Genomic DNA, 22,826 nt, shown 5'->3' with positions numbered 1-22,826 from the left:
GGGCTACACCACAGCCACAGCAATGTCAGATCCAGGCTGCATCTGTGACCTATACCATAGCTCATGGCAGTGCTGGATCCTGAACCCACTGAACGAGGCCAGGGATCGAACCTGCATCCTCATGGATGCCAGTGGGGTTTGTTAATCGCTGAGCCATCCGGAAGTGTGGATTTTTTTTTAAATTTTTGTCTTTTTGTCTTTTCTAGGGCCACACCCGTGGCATATGGGGGTTCCCAGGCTAAGGGTCTAATCGGTGCTATAGCTGCCAGCCTACTCCACAGCCACAGCAATTCCAGATCTGAGCAGTGTCTGCGATCTACACCACAGCTCACAGCAGTGCTGGATCGTTAACTCACTGAGTGAGTCCAAGGATCAAACCCGCAACCTCATGGTTCCTAGTTGGATTCGTTAACCACTGAGCCATGATGGGAACTCCTGGAAGTGTGGATTAAAAAAAAAAAAAAAACTTTTATCAAGTTTAAGATACATGCAGAAAAGTATACAAGCTCTAAGTGTAATTTTTATAAATTTTCTCACATGCAACATACCAGTGTAACCAACATCCAAATCAGAAAACAGAACATAGCCAGCAGCTCAGAAACACCCTCTTTCCTCTTCTCCAGTCATTATACCAAGGAAATCACCAATCTAACATTTAACTGCACTCATCAGTTCTGCCTGCTTTTGAACATAGTACAAACAAATCTTATAGTAAGCATTGTTCTGTTGTCTTTTTCTTAATAGTGTGATCTGAAATATAACCACATAGTTCCTGTGATTGAAGTCATTTTCATTGCTGTTGAATAATCTGTTATGTGACTATAGCAAACTTTGTTTTTTCATCTACCATTAACAGACATTTGGTTAATTTCCATTTGGGACATACTTATGAGTGGTGTTGCTGATAACAGTCTTGAACCTGTCTTTAGCTGTATGCATGTATGTATGCATATATTTTGGCAATGTGTGCGTATGTATCTAATGGTAGGGTTTGAACATAGATACTTTAATAGATACTGCCAAACAATTTTCCTGCCAGTTGTACCAAGTCACACTCTTATTAGGCAATGAGCATTCCAGTTGCTCCACACTCCCTCCAACACTTGGCTTTATTCCATCTGCCTTGATCATTTTAGCTCTCCTGATTGGTCTTGTGGTGAGGCTTTAATTAGATCTTGGTGAGCTGAGCTCCTTTTCAGATATATGTTGGCCATTTGGATGTTCTCTTTTGGTAAGCATTTGTTCAAACATTAGGCTCATTTTTCTATAGTGTAATCTCTGCCTTTCTTGTTGATTTGTCGGAGTTCTTTTATATTGTAGGTGTGAGTCCTTTTGTAAATACCTTCTCTCACTTGGTGGGCTGCCTTTTCAATTCTCTTTGATGATTGGATGTTATTAAATTCAATGTAGTATCTTATTTCCCTTCATAGCTAGTGTTTTTTGCATCCTGTTTAAGAAATATTTGCAGATTCTAAGATGAGTGTTTGGAATTTTATTTGTGCAACTGAGATACAGATGTGAGCAGGTAAGCGGCATGACTTCATTCATTCATGTTTGTTGAAGTTCATGTATGTTAATACCTGGAAATTAGAAGGGAAGGGAAGGGAGTGGAGGAAATGAGTCCTGTAGGGTCAGCTGCATTAGCCTGAGTGAGAGATGGATTGGCTGGAGTAGTGTGGAGGAAAAGGGAGGAATCAAGAGTGACCCTCAGGTTGTGGTTTAGAACAGAGTAGGTAGTAATGCCATTTATTGAGATGGGGGAACTGAAGGAACTTTGGATGATAAGGAAGGGATGGGTGTTTTTTTTCTTTGAAAGAAGTGAGATACCTATCATACGTGTTAAGTTTGAGATGTTTCTGAGGCTCCTAGGTATGCTAGGAGGCATCTAGATACGCTAATTTGGATCTCAGATTTGAGGGAAGGAGCGTGTGAGTGTGGAATGGAGCAGGAGTGTCTGAACTCAAAGGCCCTTAAAACCTTTCCTGAGCTTTCCAGAGGAAAAACTGATCATTCCTTCCCTTACATGCCTCCTTATTCTGTACAGATTTCTCTCATAGTGTCTGTAATTTTTTTTTTAAACAAATATATCTCACTCAATTAGTCTGGGAGTTTATTGAGGGCATGATAAAGTACTTGTACTTTGCATGAATCATTCATTTTTGTTAACCAGATGAATGTATTTGCTTAAAAAAAGAACACAAAACTGAAAAGAAAACTATTTGAAACCAAAACCTACCAATCAGTCAGAATTCACAAAATGTTCTGCAAATTCCAGTAATAAGTCAATAGGAAAATAAAAACCTCAGTATTTGAATAAATACAACAAACTTGGTTTCCAGGATATTCAGATTGCCTCCTGACAGTAAGTAATGAAATGATTTTGAGCTTGGTGCCTTGATGCAGAAGGGAGAGTACTGGGCACATCTGATGGCGTGCTTATTGAAGTAGACTGCTGGTCTGTGTCAGGGTCAGCAAGGAGATGCAAATTTCCATGACAGAGTGGAGCTCAAACAAAAGCAAAACTAACCGGAGCAGAGAAGGGAATCAACACCTTTCCTGCTTCCTGCTACCTATTGCTGTCAGCATCCCCGAAAGTTGATTCTTTTGGGGAGGCAAGAGGAAGAGTTAATGCATTAAATGAAAACCTTGCTTGTGCTTCTGGCTGGCTGTCAGCAGGCCTAAACTCTCCTACCTCATGGTCCTGCTGAGGCTGATTTCAGTGCTTCTCAGAGGAGCATGAAGCTCTGGAGTCCAGAGGAGGAGGGCACATTTCAGTAGGTGGCTTTATCCATGCAGAGTTTTGAAATTATATACCTCTTTGTCCAGATGTACTAAAACCAAGTTCTGGCTGCTAGCCACTTGAAAGGCTGATACTCGAAAGACAAGATGTTAGTGGAAAAGGAAAAGTTGCTTTATTCAGGAGGCCAGCAACCTGGGGAGAAGGAGGACTAATGTCTTAAGACTATCTCAGAGTGGCTAGTTAGGAAATAAAGGTTTTAAAGTCAGCGTGGGAGTTCCCGTTGTGGCTCAGCAGTAACGAATCCTACTAGCATCCATGAAGATGTGGGTTTGATCCCTGGCCTTGCTCAGTGGGTTAACAGTCTGGCGTTGCTGTGAGCTGTGGTATAGGTCACAGACATGGCTTGGATGTGGCTGTGGCATAGGCCAGCAGCAGCTGCAGCTCTGATTCAACCCCTAGCCTGGGAATCTTCGTATGATGCACATGTGGCCCTAAAAAGCAATCAGTCAATCAATCAATAAATGTAGTGTGAGAGAGAGGGCTGCAGGGTTTATGAGCAGCTCGTGCTCAGTTCTCAGATGGTTGGCATCCAGGTGAAGTTTGAAGCATCACCAGTCTTCTGGTTTCAACCATTCTTGGGTCTATGTGCTAGTGGTGAGCAGTTTTCTGATCTGGTGGGGGTCTACCTCCTGTAAAAACAATTTAGGAGTGTGTGCCAGACCATTGTCTGTATCTTTCAGGGAACTGGGAGTGTTGTGACTTTGCTACATGGCTGGTTTATAGTCTAAATTGTTACCTACTTCCTGACCCAGGTCCTTGAGGCTGGTATCTGGAATTAAACAAGCAAGATTAGTCTCTCCTAGTCAATTAGTCATTGTCTAAAATAACTCTAAGACATGTTTGGGTCCAGTAAGAATGGGAAATAACGTGTTTCAGTTCTGTGCTGTGCAAAATGGGCCAGCCTGTGCTCTGGCCACACGGATAAGTGGTGTCCAGTAGATATGTAATGGGAGCCACATACGTAGTTTAGAATTTTTAAGTAGCCACATTGAAATTGGTGAATGAAACAAAGGGAATTAATTTTAACAATGTATTTTATTTAACCCAATATCTTACTGTCATGTCAAGTCACAATGTATAAAACTAATGAACATCTAATATATATATATGTGTGTGTGTATATATATATATATATGTATATATATTTATATGAAGTCTTCAGTATTGGATTTGTATCTCAGTTCTAACCAGTCGCATTTCAAGTGCTCAGTAGCTGTGTGGTGAATGGTTACCATACTGGATGGTGTAAATCTAGACTTAAAAACTCATATGGTTTCTCTTGACACACTGCTTCCAGTAGTTCTGACGTAGACCTATCTGAGGTCAAGGACATCTTTCCCCACTTCCCTTTTCTTCCCAGAAATGCCCCAGAGCCTTAATTTAACTTCTGCTCTCCTTAGAGCTGCTATCACTCACTCTATTTCTTGGTTTCTGTTTCTCTTAAAAGCAGCTGTGGGTGGGACCCAGTCCTTCTGTTTTGCTTCACTCCATTTCCTGGTTCAGGATCACAAATATCTTCCATATTGGACTTCCCTGTTAATATCTTGCAAAAATAGGAGATAGAATGACAAATGTCAGGAAAATACAGCATTGAGAAAACCAAGATCATTTAAGTCTTTCTCTGTGCAATGCCTGAGTCTTCAGTGAGATGAAAGCTGGAAGCTTCAGCTGCCTTTTTTTTTTTTCCTTTCTGAAGGGCATCCAAAATTTGTTTCTAAGGATGGGATCACCATACCCCCCATTTCTGCAGTGCCTACCATTAGTGAAGTTTGAAAGGCAGCTTCCTGCTAATGGCCTATGTTCCTGGCTGTCAACCCAAAGGTGCAGCAAGGCTGAGATCGACAAGCAGACAGCCTCTGAAGGGCTCTGAATTGCTTGACATCCTCTCCCTGAATCTCTGTCTCAACCAGGAATTATCAGACACCTTTTGAGTCTTTCCTCCTACAGAACAAACTGCATGTGAATGATTGCTTGGCTTGAAAAGGGTCACAGGTTATGGTGAAAAGCAGGATGTGTGTTAATGGACTTGGATTAGGGTGGCAAAGGAACTAGCTGCATTAGCTTGTTAGAATTCAAAGGACTTTTAAAGAGGAAATAAAAAGTGAAACCAATTTATTTCCATGCCAACAAAGATAAAAGAGTGCCAGCTGAAGGCAAACTCCATCACCTCAGGCTTCACACACCATAGGCAGCAGTAGCAGCTGGGCTCAAGTCCATGCTGACTGGACCGCTCCATGTCCTAAACACCCTTCTTGTCTCTTCCCCCATCTACTGTGAAGTGTCTGACAGGCCCAGCTCTGGGGGAATTCTCTGTGACCTCCTTAGAGGATCTCCTCTTTGCGAAGTGGTCTCAGTGAACCACGCCATTGCCTGGGATTTAGGAAAAGTGAAATGAGCAAAATGATAGCTAAGGTTTCAGATCAAGGCAAAGGCCTGTCTGGACTAGCTCCTGGCTGTCAAGAGTGGGCTAATGAGGAAACTAGTCTTTTTATCATACATTCATACAAAATAAGAATATGCTCTAGATTCTTTTTCTAAAAACTCTTTGTGGCCTGAGTTATCAGTCATTACCTGTCTTGCTTCGCAGACTGGATATTAGTAAATGCACTTTAGGCCAGCCATCCTATGCCCATGTTTGGTGTCTTAATGTGGTGTACATAGTGATACTTGATACTTAATGTTGTAATCAAGGGCTGGTGTCACTTTTCATTCCCCAAATACACCCTTGGCAGTAGCGGCACATGAAGGTTCAATACTTTGTGGCAAAAAATGGGCAGAAGCTGTAAAGAGTCAACAGTCTGTGCAGAATTCCATTCACTGAATTTCTTATAACTTCAAATACTGCTAATACCTTACATTTGTGCAGTGATCTACAGATAATAATTTACTTGCTCTTTTGTTCCTTCTCTGCCCAACTGCCATTAAAATGTATTCTGTTTCTTATAAAACAGTTTTGAGGAAAGAAAGGATTTAGCAGGTGTAGAAATTAAACAACAGGATTGCTTGTTAAATAAATCCTGTTTCTCTCTCCTCAAAGCTTTTGGTCTCTGTTCCTCCTCTTCCCCTTTTATTCCTGCTGTGATAGCTTTGAACCCTAAGAAGGACTGAGCATGGGGGAAAATGGGCACTAACCAGGGCACTTCATTTTTCCAAGTGGTAGTTGAGAATGTGAGCTTTAGAGTCAAAAAGCTCAATTTTTTTTGTGGGGGGGATGGGAGGGGTGTTGACCATGGCATGCGGAAATTTCTCGGCCAGGGATCGAACCTGAGCCACAGCAGTGACAACACTGGATCCTTAACTGCTAGATTACCAGGGAACTTCCCCAAAACTCAATTTAAAATCTTTGCTGTATCCCTCACTAGCTTGTGGTCTTGGCTTTGTTAACACATGTGTACCTTAGTGATCACATCTGTAAAATTTGTATCCCTAAGTGTCAGGCCAGTGGGCATCGGCTGATCCCCCAGAAGACCTATCTGCTACCCAGGATATTAAAATGTGTAACCTAATGGTACCTGCTTCCTAGGCATACAGGAAAATGAAGTGTTTTAGTATGGAATAAAGCACTTACACTAGTGTTTGGTCCAAAATCAGCATTCATGTGTCTGTTATTGGCATTGTTGCTGCCCTTATTATTCACTCTTTGCTTTTAAGGGAGCAATTAGCCAAGGACTAGCATACCAAGTGATAGATGCAGCACAGCACCAAGAAGAGTACAGATATGCATGGCTCTCAGGCTCCAAGAGTACCTTTCTCCTTTCCCTTGATCTCTGCAGGGTGGAGATGGCCTGTCCTGGGGGCTGTAATGGTTTCTAGATGCTGTGGTTTCAGGCACAGGAATTCCACCTGTAGCTGACTGTTCAGTGAAGATGGTAAAGATGATTCCTTACAGCTCCAGGAGTATTTTCTGGTTTTCATTATTTTTGGCAAACTTGTTGGTATATCTCATTACTTGTTAAATAGATAAGACTTCTTGCTTAGGAGATTCTGTGCATTTGGGGAGCTTCCAGAAAGTGATGTGTAATGCTGCTTTAAATATTGGGTGTCTTAAGGAATTGCTTTAATCTGATTGTCACAAATAGTCAAATTGTCAAAATCTGATTTTGGAGCTGGATAAAGCAGTTCACGTTATAGTAACATACATTGCTTGAGAACATGAACAAAGGTGGGTTTTTCCCCCTCTGGGACAACAGAAGATCTTCAGCTCTTCAGGTCCAGATTCCTTATCTCTAACTTTTTTTTTTTTTTTTTAATCTTGGGCTGTTCTTTTGAGAAAAAGATTAGCTAAGAATGACTAATCTTTACTCTAAAATTAGAACTATACTACATTGATTATATATATGATCTCTAAAGCACTAGAACAATACAAATACAAAAGATAAGTAGTAAATTCTGATATAAACTTATCTCTTTTCTAAGGAGCGGGTAATGACTTTTAGGCACTGAGCCCAAGCAGTGGGCTTATTCTGTTTTGTTCTGTTTTTTTTTTTTTTTTTTTTTCCCCAAAGGAGAGATGTCTTTCCTTGACCATCTCAGGGTCCCTGGGTCTGAAAACTAAACTGACAAGAACAGATGAACAAGAGAAGGGCCTACGCATTTATTTAATACACATTTTATGTGACATGAAAGCTTCCTAAGGAAATGAAGACAGGAAGAAACAGACCTGTATTTCTGTGCCAGGTGTGGTGAAGGGAGGCCTTCGTGGAGGAATGTGACACCTTAGGAGTATGAGGTTAGCGCAGTGACCTGGGGGAACTTAGCGAGACCTGTTGTCCGGGATTCTTCTCTGCATCCCTTTGTCTTTGGAGATAAGGATGCTCCTTTCCTCTGGCTGTAGGGAGGGTACTTCTCACATGAAGGTTTTTATGGCCTATTTTAGGAAAGAAGGACTGAGGGGGAGGGCAAAGTGAGCTTCCTGCTTCCACCGTTTTCTCAAACTCCTTCAACTGCAGATATTCACTGTGCAGGGTGTCATATTGGGGAAGAATGCTTCCTATTGCATCATTCACATTCAGAACCCTCAGCAGACATGGCCACTTCTTTTTCTCCCAGACTTCTACTATTCACTAGAGATTCCCAGACTGTGATGGGATGCTTCGTTTTATGTTCCCTTTTATCACAGCCCAATGTATCTACAGAGGTCTGGGTCCAGCAAAATACTAGTCTTTACTAATTACTATATGGAGTGGGCTTTGTCTGTTTCCTCGGGGTTGGGCTATTTTTCTTTCAAGGAAAAGATTTTTCTGTTTTCCCCTATAATTCGTTAGTAATGGTGGTAGTGAATATGAAAATAGGATAATGGTATTGATGTAAACTGCGATTGCAGTTCCCCTCCTGTAATCCTCACAACAACTCTATGAGGTTTTTAATATTTAATTCTTTAATATTTAATATTTAATTATAATTTATTTATGTAAATCAATTATATAAAATGAACTTTATTATTAATAATAAATATTATTTAATATTTAATGTTATTATACTCCTCTTACAGACAAGGAAATTGGAGCTAAGAGAATTTAAGTAACTTGTCCAAGATCATATCACTAATATGTCTGGGACTGGGATTGAAATTAAAATGCAACTATCTACAGAACCCTAAGTTTACCACCAGCATAATAAAAAAATAAACATTTATAGGTATATTTTAAAAGAAGTCAGTTGGGCCACAGTCTAATGATGCATATTATAATTGCTTGAAAGTGGCTATAGATTGGAAAAAATTCTAAGGACTCATTTAGTCCACACCCTGAAACCGTTTTCTCCTACAACCAGACCATGAATTCTTTAATGACTACTCAGAGCCACAGTTGCAAGCCTACATTACAGCTTATGGCAATGCTGGATCCTTAACTCACTGAGCAGGGCCAGGGATCGAACCTGCATCCTTAGAGACTATGTTGCATGCTTAACCCGATGAGCCACAATGGGTATTCCACTTCTTCTTGAAACTTAAAACTAGAAGAAATCTCAGAGTCACCTCCAACTCAGTGATCTGATTTTATTTAGTAAGAGAGACTATGATTTGCTGTAACTATGGCATCTCCAGCCCAGACCAGTCATCTCCCTCTCAGACCACTGGGTGCATTCCAGGGCTCATCCATCTTGGCCTTGTGCGAGATGGATGAGAAAACTAAGCATATCTGAGAGCCAGTGTCCAGGGAGAAAATGAATTGAAAGATTATATAGACTGTCTCAGTCCCAAATGGCTGTGCAGAGAGGCAAAGTACAAATCAGAGGCAACTGGACAGAACCAGTGGCCTCAAGGCAGGACCAGTAAATCTGAGAGAGGAGCTAAGGTAGAGCTTGGGGTCAGTTTCAGAGGCAAGGAACACTGAAACCAGGGTCTTGTTATGGAGGAACAAGTGTCATGTTGCCCATGGGGAGAAAGTCATTAAGTGCTTTGCATCACGTTATTTTTTTTTCTTTTTAGTAAATGGTACTTGATTGCCATGAAGGTAGCTAGAACTTGATCCTGGATTAAACTAAAATACTAGACTAAATTAAATCAGCTGATACATGGTATTATAGCTGAAACCAAGAACTGTAAGCAATTGTTAGGATGCCATGTTTCAAGGAACATAAAATCTAATTTCAGTCAGCCTTTTTAAAGAAAGGATTGATTGTTTTGTGTACCTGAACCTTCAGCAGCAATAATGGCTCTGTGATTGGTTAATCCAGCAGCTCCATGGTAGCACCAAGGTCTGGTTTCTTTCTGGCTCCCCAGTCTGGCTTTCATGGCATCACTTTCTGCCCAAGCCTCAGTCCTCTGATGGTTTAAAGATGGCAGCTATAGGAACTGGGGTTCTGGGCTTCCTGTTCAATTCTGGTGAAATGTTGAGCGTTTATGTGCCAGCATTCTGAGATCAACCCTGGTTGCATAAGTCACATGCTCACTCTTGAACCCAGGCAGTTTAAATCAACTAGGGACCACTATTGGAGTGAGAGAAGGGATGAACTAATCCTGAGAAAAATATGAGATGTATGGAGAGAGGTGATTACCTAAATAAGATCTAGATGCCAGTAGGAAGGGAAATGTGAGAAATATATTGGGTAGAAACTCAACTGTGACCACTATAAGCAAGCGGCCTTAATTTCTCAACTTCTGAATTTTGGGACACTACTTGCCCATGTTCTAGACCCCAGCCCTAGGGAGCCTGATTCAGTAGCTCTGAATTTTGACTTATTTTCCCTGTTGATTCTGTTAATGAACCACTTTGAAAATTTTAAGAGTACACGGTTTTAGAAAAAAAAAACAACAACTGTAAAACGTTTGTAAATTCTTTTTCGTTATAACAATAGCACGTGTCCATAACCTAAAATTTAGATAGTACAGAAAAGGTAAAAAAGACAGTTCAAAAGGATTTATTTCTTGTTGCAGGGAAATGCATGTAGTATTTCCTAAAGTGGGATTGTGGTTGCTAAGTGAAAGTACTGAGGATGAGCTTTGAAAAATCTATTGTGTTCCTTTTTGATGAATGCTTTATATTTCATTAGAATTCTTCCACAGCTTCAGAGCAGTCTTGGGACACTTGCCAACAGCTAATGGTCCTGCTGCATTGTTAACACACAGGGACAGAGGATCTTTGTCATGTCATCACCAAGACTGGCTTTATGGCTTTATGGAGAGAGTCGTTAATCAAGGCAAGCAGGGCGCTCTGCATATCCAGGCCTGGAGAAGAAGACCACCTCCATTGAGAACACTTGTACCTGGGAGAATGTGAATGTGATTCAGCCTTTCCTGCAAATAACTAGACTTCATCATTGGCATTATTACTTGTAGGACATCTCTGTGGGTAAGCCTGATTTTTTCATTTGCAGGGTTGGTTGAAACTGAGCTATGAAAGTACTTATGTTTGCTGCAAAGTGTGAGTAGAATGCTGGAGGCAGGCTGACAGTAAGCTGACAGGGAGAGGGGCTCCGGAAATGACACCGCTATATATGATGTCCTTAGTCTGTGGGTTTAGAAACTGAGGTGGGGCGGTGTCAAGAGAAGAATTTGGGGAAGGGAGTATTCAGGGTTAAGGAAAGTTATAATGTAGTAAGTCTTGGCTGTTTCCCAATGATTTGGCCAATGATGGATGAGACTGGCTGTCCCATTCGTAGTTCTCAAAAGACTTTTCAGTTCAAGTGTCAACTTTTCTCCCAGGAGTCCAAAGCTGTCTGCTTGTATTGATTGGCTCTCCAGTATTCATTTTTAGGGTTAAACAAATCCTGTCCCATGGAGTTGTGCAAAGTGGCCCCTTTGGCCATGATTTCTGCTTGGCTTCAGCCTGTCAGCGTGTCCCAGGCCCCCTAGCTGCAGGATTACTTAGAAGGTGGACCCATCCCAAGTCAGCCTACTCAGAGCCAAAGACAAAATTTTAGGAGTAACATTTAAACTCGTAGGGTTGCAGTCCTAGACTCTTCTAGATCTGTACCAGGACACAGACAGCTCTGGATGCTGCTGGCAGTCATGTGACCTTAGTGAAGGTGGGAACTTGCAGAGGACCTGGGGCTGAAAACCAAGGGAGGGGAGGTAGGTGCTGCCTGCCAGCAGCTGCATCCACCTACTACCGTGCTTCTCCAGACTTTGAGCTAGTACACTCTTATTGCTGAGCAACTAAAAACAGTTAATACACACTTCCATGTCTTTGCATTTTAGAAATAAAGAATAAACTGTCCATTTTTTAGTACTTTGCTGTTTACAGGGATATTTTGCATCCATTATCTCATTGATCCTGACAAATAGCATGCCGTGTTACAGATGAAGGTCATTAATGGATAATCAGAAACTAGAATTCATCTCTGGCTCTTATTCACTCCATTACCATGTATATCCCTTTTAAAGATGGTCAGCTGAATATTGAGTCAGTCGTTTCTTTTTTTCCTTTTCTTTTTAGGGCTACACGCATGGCATATGGAGGTTTCCAGGCTAGGGGTCCAATCAGAGCTACAGCTTCTGGCCTACACCACAGCCACAGAAACGCGGGATACAAGCCACGTCTTCGACCTACACCAGAGCTCATGGCAATGCTGGATCCTTAACCTACTGAGTGAGGCCAGGGATCAAACCTGCAATCTCATGGTTCCTAGTTGGATTCATTTCCACTGTGCCATGACGGGAACCTCTGAATCATTATTTTCATATTCTACTGCTAGTTCTGTCTCTATGTTATGTTCATATTTTTATGTATTGTTCTCAGTCACTGAAGCCCTTAAGAAAGACTGTGGCCTTTAGTGAATAATCAATGCCTTAGTATGAAGATGCATCAAATATGAATGAGTTAGCAAAGAAATCACAAAGCTTCTTTAAATGAATTTACCCAAACAAGCTCTAATGTGTTACATTCTAGAGACCTAAAGGAACTTGCAGGATATTCTTATGTTTATTATTTTAAGACTATTATCCTACTTTTGAAAATTTTTGGAGGATGAGAGAGACACAAGAAAGGTAAAGGTGTGAAAAATATGACCTGATTTTGAAAAGGGAGATACCAGGAGTTCCTGTTGTGGCTCAGTGTGTTAGGAACCCAACTAGTGTCCATGAGGACATGGGTTTGATCCCTGGCCCTGCCCAGTGGGTTGTGGTGTGGGTTACAGACATGGCTTGGGTCCTGTGTTCCTGTGGCTGTGGTGTAGGCCAGCAGCTGCAGCTCTGATTCAATCCCTAGCCTGAGAACTTTCATATGCCATGGATGTAACTCCTTAAAAAAAAAAAAAAAGGATCAGAGGGTTCAATAGATTTATGGATAGTTTTAGAACATCCCTAATCAATGATTGTGTATGTGTACATGTGTGGGGCTCAACTACGCAGGGAGGAGTTTGATTATGCGCTTCCATCAATGGCATGCTACTTATTTTAGTCTGTGCAAGGACCCTTTTTTGTTTCATTTCATCGTATGTCCTTTTTGCCTCCACTTCCAATGCTGTTTCACCTCTTAGACAGTCTGGTGTATTTAAGAAGTGTACTTCCTACTTTTCTTCAACAGGTTCATTTATATATTGGTGTAGCTTTGAAAATGTATGGTATTATGTATGTTTGTTTAAATTTATGTAGGTATAACTGAGATATAAATCAAATACCCTTTCATTTTTTTTCCACTCAATATAATGTTCTTAAGAACTATTTATGCACACTTGGTAAATGTGGTTTATTGCTCCTGACTATTGCAGTTTACATAGCATTCCATCACATACACTTGTCACATTTTACTTACCCCTTCTCTAGAGATGAATCTTGCTTTCGCGAACAATGCTAAAATGAACATCCTTGCACATGCCTCCTAAGGACCTGTTTGAGAGGTTCTCTGGAGTATATAACAGAAATGAATAATGCCAAATTTTTCATCATATTATCTGAACTAGTTAATACTCCCATCAACTGTCTATTAGGGTTCCCTTTTCTCATAACCTCTATGTGTTTGATATTATCCAGCTTTCTATTATTACCACTATTACTGGCATAAAGTTGAATTAGGATATTTCTTTCAGCATTTCTCTGATTAATGCTGAGATTGAGAATCTCTTAGTATGACTCTTAAGTCATTTGTGTTCCCCAGTTTTTGAAAGGAATCATATTGTTATGGACTGAATATTTATGACCCCTCCCCCATAATTTGTATGTTAAAACCCAGTCCCCAGTGTGGTGGTATTTGGAGATGGGCCTTGGGGGGATAATTAGATCATGAGTATATAACTCTCATGATTGGGATCAGTGGCTTTATAAGGAGAGGCCAGGGATCAAGCTTGTTCACTTTACACAAGTGAGGACACAGTGAGAAATCTGCAACCCGGAAGAGGGCTCTTGTTAGAACATGAGTACACTGGCTCCCTAATCTCGGACTTCCAGCCTCCAGAACTGAGATAAGTTTCCGTTGTTTATAAGCCATCCAGTCTGTGGTACTTTGTTGTAGCAGCCAGAATTGAGACACGTATCCTCAGCCCATTTTTTTTTCTTTCTTTTTCTGATTTTCAAAAATTCCTTAGTATTTCTCTATATCCTGTGAATTATGGATGACTTGAATATCTTCTGCCAGCTGTCTGACAATTTTGTGTCCTTCGTTAAAGAAAATTCTTTAATTTTGATGTGGCCGAATCAATTCGTATTCTCTCTAATAGCTTATACTTTTTGGATTGTATATAAAAATTCTTTCCCACCCCAAGAATTTTCTTATATATATTCTACTCTTAACTTTATGGTTTTGTCTGTAATATACTTGGGGTTTTGTATGTGTTATAATATGGGTTTCACCTTATTTTTCTCCAGCTAGTAAGCCAATTTTCTTAACTGCATTTACTAAATAATCTAATTATATAATCTTTCTTCTACACATGTTGGAATATTTCATTGATCTCTTTTTCTCTTACTGAGCTAGTAACACATCTTAATAGTGATATGTTTTGTACTATATTTTGCTTGCTGGTAGGATAAGTCAGCCATCTTTGCACTTACTTATAAAAATTGTCTCAGCTTTTTGTGGAAATTTTTTTTCAAAAAAATTTAAAACTCAGTTTGTAAAGCTACCTCAAAAATACTAAGTATAAAGATTATTTCAAAATGGACCATACAATTCAATTAAAATCTAATGTCACAATAAAAAACTTCTCATCAAAGGTATCGATAGGAAAATTAATAGATGAGACAAGACTGGGAGAAAACATTCACAAAACAGATATATGACAAAGGACTTGTATATAGGATATATAAAGAATGCCTGTAATTTAATAATAAAAGGTAAACAGTCTTAAAAATGGTAAAATATTTAAACAGACCTGTCACAGAAATACTGAATTGCCCATAAGCCCATGGAAAAGTGCTCAAATTAGCTATTCATCAGAGAAATGCAAATAAAACTCACATGAGATACTATTACCCATCAGAATTGTTAAAATTAAAATAACTGACCAGAACAAATGTTGACAAAGGTGTGGAGCAACCACAAATTATTGGTGGGAATCTTAAGTGGTATAACCACTGTGGAAAAGATCTGAGAGCGTCTTACAAAACTAAACTCTAACTGAATACAACCCTATGTTATAGCAATTTCACTCCTAGGTATTTCACCCAAGAGAAATAAACCATGTGTTTACACAAGACTTACGTAAGAATGATCAGTTTTAATCATAATAGCGCCCAACAGGAAACAGTCCCATCCGTCTAAGAATGGGTAAGTAAATTGTGGTAGAGCCATGCAATGGAATACCACTCAACAACAAAAAGGAAAAGATTACTGATACAAGAAATAATATGGATGATTCTAAGAACATTGTGTTGAGTGAATAAAACCTTATTCAAAGGAGTATATACTACATGGTTCTGTTTGTATAAAGTTCTAGAACAGGCAAATTTTTTTTTTATGGTGAGAAAAAATGAGAACAGTGTTGATTAGGAAGGGTAGTATTCTATATCTTGATAAAGGTCTTGGTTACAAATGTACATGCTTTGTCAAACTCAACGCTTGTCCATTTAAGATTTGTGCATTTCAGTGCATGTATAAAATGCATTTATGTGCATTTTTTCCCAAAAGAAAAAATGGAAATATTGAACTTTAGTTAATAACTGATATGCATATTAGTATATTAAATGAGGAATTGTTGAAATACATCCCCAAACTAAGATGAGTTGATGCATAGAAACAGATGGATAAATGATAAATATGAGATAAAGCAAGTCTCGTAAAATAGTAATGGTAGAATCTAGGTGGCAGGTATATGGGCGTTTGCTATAAAATTCTTTCAATTTGGCTATTTGAATAAATTGTTCATTGTTTTAGTCAAGGGTCTCTAGAGAAATTGAATCAATAGATATTTATTATAAGGAATTGGCTCATATGATTTTGGAGGATGAGAAGTCCTACTATCTGCTTTCTGCAAGGTGGAGACACAGGAAAGCCAGTGGTGTAGTTCTAGTCCATGTTGGAAAGCCTAACAACAAGGAGTGCCAGTGTGTTAAGTCCCCATCCAAAGGCAGGAGAAAACCAGTGTCTCAGCTCAAGCAGTCAGAAAGAGAAGGGGTGGGAAGGATTGGGGGCGGCGGTGGGGCGGTGAATTTAACCTTCCTCCACCTTTTGCTCCATTCAGGTCCTCAGTGAGCTGGGTGATGCCCACCTACCCTGGGGAAGGCCATCTGCTTTCTCACTTCACCAATTCACATGCTGATCTCTTCCAGAAACATCCCTACAGACACACCCAGAAATAATGCTTAACTGGATATCCAGGCAACCCATGCCCAGTCAAGTTGACATGTGAAGTTAGCCATTGTATTCCTTCTCTGGAGTTTTGATCATATGATTTTCAAATAATGACTGTTTTCTTCTATCCCCAGTTTTAGAGCACCTCTAACACTATGTTGAAATGGTGATGATAGCATGTATGGTGGCTGCTGTGAATTAGCTTGCTTAACATCTTATCCAACCTCACGTGGGTGGGTTTAACTGAGCAGGGTGCATGGAATGCGGCATTCAATTTTTCTGCTGTGGGTTATAGGAGAGACTACATGGTCTCATTGCAGTTGGAGTCAGCATTGTTGCAGAACTTCCTGGCTTAATAGACAGCTTCCAGATAATTTTTATCTCTCATCTTGAATAAAAATTTTGTAATGTTTGATATTCACAAAGTAATAAATGTATATTATATATGTAAATTATAATGTATAATAAACACTTGCATTGCACCCACAACTTAGCTTAAGAATTAGAATATTCTCAACGCTATTGATTCTGCCTGAGGGTTCTCCCCCCCTCACTTTGCCACATTGCCCACACCAGAGGTAGCCACTGTCTTAAATGAATTTTGTTTATAAAATGCTATTATCACAGTTGGGTTTGAATTTGCTTTCTTGTCTGTGGCTTATCTAAATGGCATCATTGTGCATGTTTTTGCTCGCTTTTGTATGTATATAGATATCACACTGTGTTTAGTCTTCTAGTTCTTGCTTTTTTCTAAGATTCATTTCTCTAGTCATTTATATCTGTAGTTCATTCAATTAGTAATGCTATAAAATACTCACTAGTGTGAATATTCCATTATTTATTTATCCTATCTCCTACTGATGGACATTTTAAACAATTCACTTATTTGCAAGGATCCTGTTATGAACATTCCAGTAACTGTACCCTGGTACATATGGGCAAGAGTTTCTCTAGGGTGTTACTCAAGCAAGGGATAATTGTATCCTAATATATAAATGCTCACATTTACAGGAAATATGCAAATTGCTCGCCACAGTTCTAACAATTTATTCTCCCATCAGAAGTACAGAAGTTTTCATTGCTTTCTATCCTTTGGGGCAGCACTATCAAATGTCTTAATTTTTGACAATCTAATCTGTTTAAAATGATGTCTTCTTATGATCTTAATTTGCATTTCTTCCATTGGTAATGCAGTTGATCATCTTTTCTTGTGTTTATTTGCTATATGTAATTCTTTTCCTTGTGAAATACCAGTTCATGTCTTTGTCCATTTTTTTTTGTTGATTTTTCTAATTGATTTGAGGAATTTGTTCTATATTCTAGGTATTAGTCCCTTGTCTAGTACATGCATTTGGAAATTTTCCCATGTCTTTATGCACTGAATAGTGTTTTTCAATGAATAGATATTAATTTTAATGTAGAATTGTACAGTCCAGTCATTTTTGTCACTTGTTTAAGAAATTCTTCCCTACCTTTGAGTCATAAAGATATTCCATCAATAGGCCATTTTCAGGTTCTTTTCTAGTTTTGGATCAGAGTTATTCTGCCTTCTTTGAATGGGCTTGGAATAATATTTTACCTTTTATTCTCTGGAAGAATTTGTATATTTTAGTTTTTGAAAATTTGATAGACTCCTCCTGAAAAGAGATTTTGCTTCTGGGAAGATTTTAAAATTACTGATTCTGTTTTTTTTAATGCTTCTAGCACTGTTTAGGCTCTATTTCTTCTTGAATCAATCTTATTAAATTATATTTTTCTAGGGAGTTGTCCATTTTAGCTATTTTCAAATCATTAGCATAAAAATTGTCCATAATGCTGTTTTATTCTTGCTTTAATCTACTGAATCTGTCTATATGTTCATCTTTTTATACCTAATATTATTTATTTTTGCCCCTCTCCTCTGCTTTTCTCCTTGCTGAATATTACTAGGCTTTTGTCTTAATTTCATAGTCTTTTCAAAGAACCAACTTTTGACTTTTTGATCCTTTTCTTTGATCTGCGCTTGCTTTATCTTCCTTTTACTTTTTGGATTTGTTTTATTGCTTTTATCCCCTAAATTCTTAAGTTGGATGTCCAGCAAACTTAACTTCTGGCCTTCCCCACCCAATACAAGCATTTGGAACTCTTTCCTTCTGAGTAACAATTTTGTTTTAACCTACAAGTTTTGACATAACATTTTCATTATAATTTAGCTAGAAGTATTTTTTAATTTCCATTATTATTTTTAATCCTTTATATTTTATTTTTGATTTCTGTTTCATAAACTACTGCACTTTTTGTTCATATTTCTCTCCTTCTATTTGGAGTTTATTTTGCATTTTAAGTTCTTACACTGATGATTAGCTCAATACATTTCACTCTGTATTTCTGTTATAAGCATTTAAGAGTATATAGTCTCTCTAAATACAACTTTTGCAGTTTTCCACAAATTCAATTCAGGTTTCCTCATGTTTCAAATTCTCATGATATGAATTCTTGTTATATGAATACCAAAGCAAGTATACTCAGTAATCTTTTTCTAATGGTAGATGTGGAAACCTTCACATTTCTTCATATGCCTAATGGGGTTTGCATCAGTTAAGGTTAAGTTCCAAAAGACCAGAAAGTGAAGCCCAGTCTGTTTAACAAAATGGTAATTTTAAAAAACCCATGTATAAATATATTTTAAGAGTGTTCTCAGGATTGGCTTAACCAAAGTGAATGAAGTCTGTAGGCTCTACTCATGTTTCTGGGCTGTGATTCCTCTCTATTGTCTGCAGCTTTAAACACACTTGCTCTAGGAAGGTCATCATAGATAGTAATTTCAGTCCAGAAATAGAAGAGCCAATTGGTAACATTGCAGTTACAAACAGGAGGATGAAAACCACTAAATAAAAAAATCCAAACAGAAAGAAGCATAAGTACCTGACTCTGTCACGAGGCTGCAGAATCCTTGTGATTCTTGGGTGCATTAAAAAAAACAAAAACAAATCATAGGAATTATTCTTGAAACCTACTGTATCTAAAATAGGTAAACAACAAGGACTTACTGTATAGCACAGTATCTTGTAATAACCTATAATGGAAAATAATCTGAAGAAGAATATATATTTAATGTGTATGTGTAACTGTTCACTTATTCAACTAACACAATATTGTAAGGTGTGTTAACTATACTCCAATAAATTTTTTTTTTATTTTCCCACTGTACAGCAAGGGGGTCAGGTTATCCTTACATGTATACATTGCAATTACATTTTTCCCCCACCCTTTCTTCTGTTGCAACATGAGTATCTAGACATAGTTCTCAATGCTATTCAGCAGGATCTCCATGTAAATCTATTCTAGTTGTGTCTGATAAGCCCAAGCTCCCGATCCCTCCCACTTTTTTTTTTAAAAAATAAAAAAGCCACCAAAGAATAGATATATCTAAATATCTATTATATCTGAATCAATATAAATGAATAAATATATGATCTGCTGTTTACCTGGAATTAACACATTATAAATCAACTATACTTCATTTAAAAATAAATAAAAATTTAAAAAGGAAAAAGACAATTCAGTCTTTAAAAGCCACTATCTGTAAGATTTTCCATTACTTGTTGCCAAATGCAGTCCTGACTGAAAGCAGTTGAAAAGCACATACTAGGGAGATAGACTCAAATTGTCTCGATCCATGGCTCAGTGGGTCAGAGCTATCACCACCACCTGAGTGCTGGCCAGGAGGTGGGATGGGCATGGAGTTTTTAGACTAGGCTTATCAAACCATACTAGGTGGATGCTAGAGATATTTTATATTTAGGACTTCCAGGAGGTCAGATCTTTTTCCTGAAATCTAGGAAAAGAAAACAAAGATTTGGGAATATAATTGATGCCTAAAGTTTAGAATTTTTTCCCTGAAGGAGTGGCTGTGCCTGTGGAGCCATGTGTGAAGAGTATAAATGAGATTGGAGAGGGTCAATAACTCTGTTTGGTTGGCCTCTAGGTCATTTAACTGCGGTTCATCGGGCACAAGAAGACAGGCGAAATAAGATACAGGGTGGCTACAGCTTACAAAATTTTCTGCCCCATGTCTAAGTAATGACTCTGCAGTTCACGTAAATTGGAGATTTTACATTGATCACACAGCTGTAATTGACTACTTGACTGTCTTTTCTATGCAGAAATGGCTGTGTTCATCCCATTGAGTGGAATAAAATGATTATCTGCACTCTTGTTGCATAATAGTTATTCCATAAATAAAACATGATTCCACAGTCCTTTAAGGGGAGCTAAAGTACTAACATTTATTTTGAAATAAAAGTGAGGCACTTGTAAAGCCTTTCTATATAAAATCCTTTAAGCCATTTAAATAATTAGAGTAGCATTTCTAAATTTACTTTTGATAAGTTATAGTTAATATAAGGCTGAGACAAGTAAATAATAGCTTAGTTAAAGGATGCAGAAGAAATATTGAACCAGAAATCTCTTCTCTTGCTGCTCAAAATGATTGTGAAATGGCAACAACTCTTTACCTCTTCCAGTGTTCATTCCTTTACAAAGTGACATATCACTCTCCCATCAAAGTAGGAGTCGAGAGCCTACTTATGGCAGTTTTATTATATAGGCCCCCAATTCTCTGACATTCCTTTCATTCAATAGATATGTTCATTTTCATTGAATGTAGGTGGTAAGGGCTTGTCAGAAGTGATGCTGTACCAGTTTCTGGGCCAAACTTTAAACTAGTGGCTTGCATTTCCTGTCTTTTAGGATCCATCTCCCATGATGTAAGAAATGTAACCCACCCCTGAGAGTCTTACCTGGAGAGAAATTTGCCAGCCATGTGACAGAGCCATTTTGGAAGCAGACCCTCAAGCCTTAGTCTAGCTGTCCGGCTGACATCTAGTGGAGCAGAGATGAGTTGTCCCCACTGAGCCCTGACCAAATGGCAGATTGGTGAGCAAAGTAAATGATTGTTTGAGGTGGTTTGTTTTATCGAAGTAGATAATAGAATATTGCCCTTGAATGGGATCTGGTTGTGTATTTTGCTTTGGGCAGTAAAATGTGGAGAAGCGATATATAACCTACACCTAAACTTAAAAGGACCTTGGGAGCTTCTGATTCCATCTTGGTGCCTTGCTTTTGGAGCCTGTTGGAAGATCAGGGATATGTGCCCAGATGCTCTTTGCCCTAGCCAATAGCCACCCTTCCTCCAGAAATGCGAGACCATCGTGGACCAGGCAGCCTCCCATTAACTGACTACGGCTGTATGAGCAAGCTAGTCAGGATCCAAAAGCCTGGTTCAGACCAGAGCATCTTGAATGTTCCTCTTACTAGAATAGTTTTGGCCTCTGTCATGAATACAATGTTGTGGAGAGGCAGCACATCACCCCATCGGGCCTCTCTCCCTGTGGTGCTGAACGCCAACCATGATGCATGCCTCTGAGGTAGTGACGTGAGGATATATGTAAGGAAAAATGATAAAGGAAGGAGAAAGAATATTTGGGGGTGGCAAACTGAAGTAGTAACTTTGAATAACTATTAATATAAGAATGAATTTTCAAAACAGAATACACAGGCAGTGGGATGCAATAGTGCACTGAAAATAAGTGAACTAAAACTACATGTTTTAAGAGAAAATCTCACAAACACAATGATGAGTGAAAAAAGCAACTTGGGTGGCACACTGAAGCATTTTTCTATTAGGCATCCAAAGTTTTTCAGCAGTTGGACTTAGAATTGAACACTGATATTTGGGTAAGATGCATGGAAAGGTAGTGATCATAGTTTATGTGATAGTTGAAATGCAGATTTTATCATTTATGTAAGAGCATTTCAATGTTTCTTCGAACTTATTTATATAAAAATAAAATTTGCACCTAATACACTATCTCTCACAATGAGCTGTTGATGTTTTAAGAGACAGTAATTCTTGACAAAACTGGGATGTATACAAATAGGCATATCAAAGCTGTTAGACTTCAGCTTTAATTCCATCAATTTTATGAACATTACTCAGAACTTGGCTGAATGATAAGATTTTCAGAAATTTTATTTGCGTAATTATTTCATATATTCAAAATATACTTGTCCTCTGGTTCCAAGGCCTCAGGCTTTGCTCACAGGGTTTGGTTTACTTCCAGCTCAATCAGTGCTCTGGGAACTGGAGTACAACAGGGCACATGCCTAATTGTTCCTGAGATTCCTGTCACAGAGGCTGACACAGGCATAAAACTTGGTTCGTACTTAACCTTCAGATTGCTTCTGATATTGTGACTTTCACTTTGCCAATGAGTTCTGAAGATCTCCAAAACTCTGATTACACTAGCTCAGGGCCCACCTCTCCGGAAAATGAGTACCACCCCCACTTGCCAATTTCCACATCTGGTCTGTGATTGGATGTCAGCCCTGTTGAAAACTGCTCAGTGGTTCACTTTCTTCCTCTGCAGTTTTATTTTTGCTTTCACTGTAGATTAGATTAGATTACTGCCTGTGAGGGATGCATACATCCACATTCTTAGACCTGTGAGTTTGCAGTGCTTCCCACTGTCGGAGGAATATCTTCTTTGCCCCCACACCTAACAGGCTCACCTAGGTGACTTGGGTGACATTAGTTGAGGTTGCTTATATGGTTGAGTTTGTTCTCTTACTCTTTTGTCATTGCTCTGGGAAGAATTTGTGGTCCAGAGGTGGAATGTATCTGAACCTACCCATGTCTGAGGCAGAGCCATCCTAGCTGGCTTGCACACCTTGGACAAAAATAAATGTTGCTGAAAGTAGGATTTGGGGAGTTGTTACACAGCAAAAACTGACTTATGTAGGTTTCAGGTTGAGTGAGTCAGAGTTGTGTAGTTCCAAGTAGTCCATAATCTAAGTAATGTTGGTAAATCAACAAA

General features: G+C 38.8%; 1 long non-coding RNA gene across 1 annotated transcript in view; it reads left to right on the top strand.

Annotated features, from left to right (window-relative positions):
- The window catches only part of LOC102167094, a 74,949-nt gene extending 53,798 nt beyond the window's left edge, over positions 1-21,151 (top strand). Inside the window, exons 2-3 of the long non-coding RNA XR_001300108.2 lie at positions 10,371-10,593; positions 20,701-21,151. This is a non-coding gene — a long non-coding RNA (uncharacterized LOC102167094). The remainder of the gene's footprint in view (positions 1-10,370; positions 10,594-20,700) is intronic.

Source organism: Sus scrofa, chromosome 13 (assembly GCF_000003025.6).
Source record: "Sus scrofa isolate TJ Tabasco breed Duroc chromosome 13, Sscrofa11.1, whole genome shotgun sequence".
Taxonomy (NCBI): Eukaryota; Metazoa; Chordata; class Mammalia; order Artiodactyla; family Suidae; genus Sus; species Sus scrofa.
Note: the sequence above shows the minus strand (reverse complement) of the source record. Positions and strands in the feature narration are given on the sequence as shown.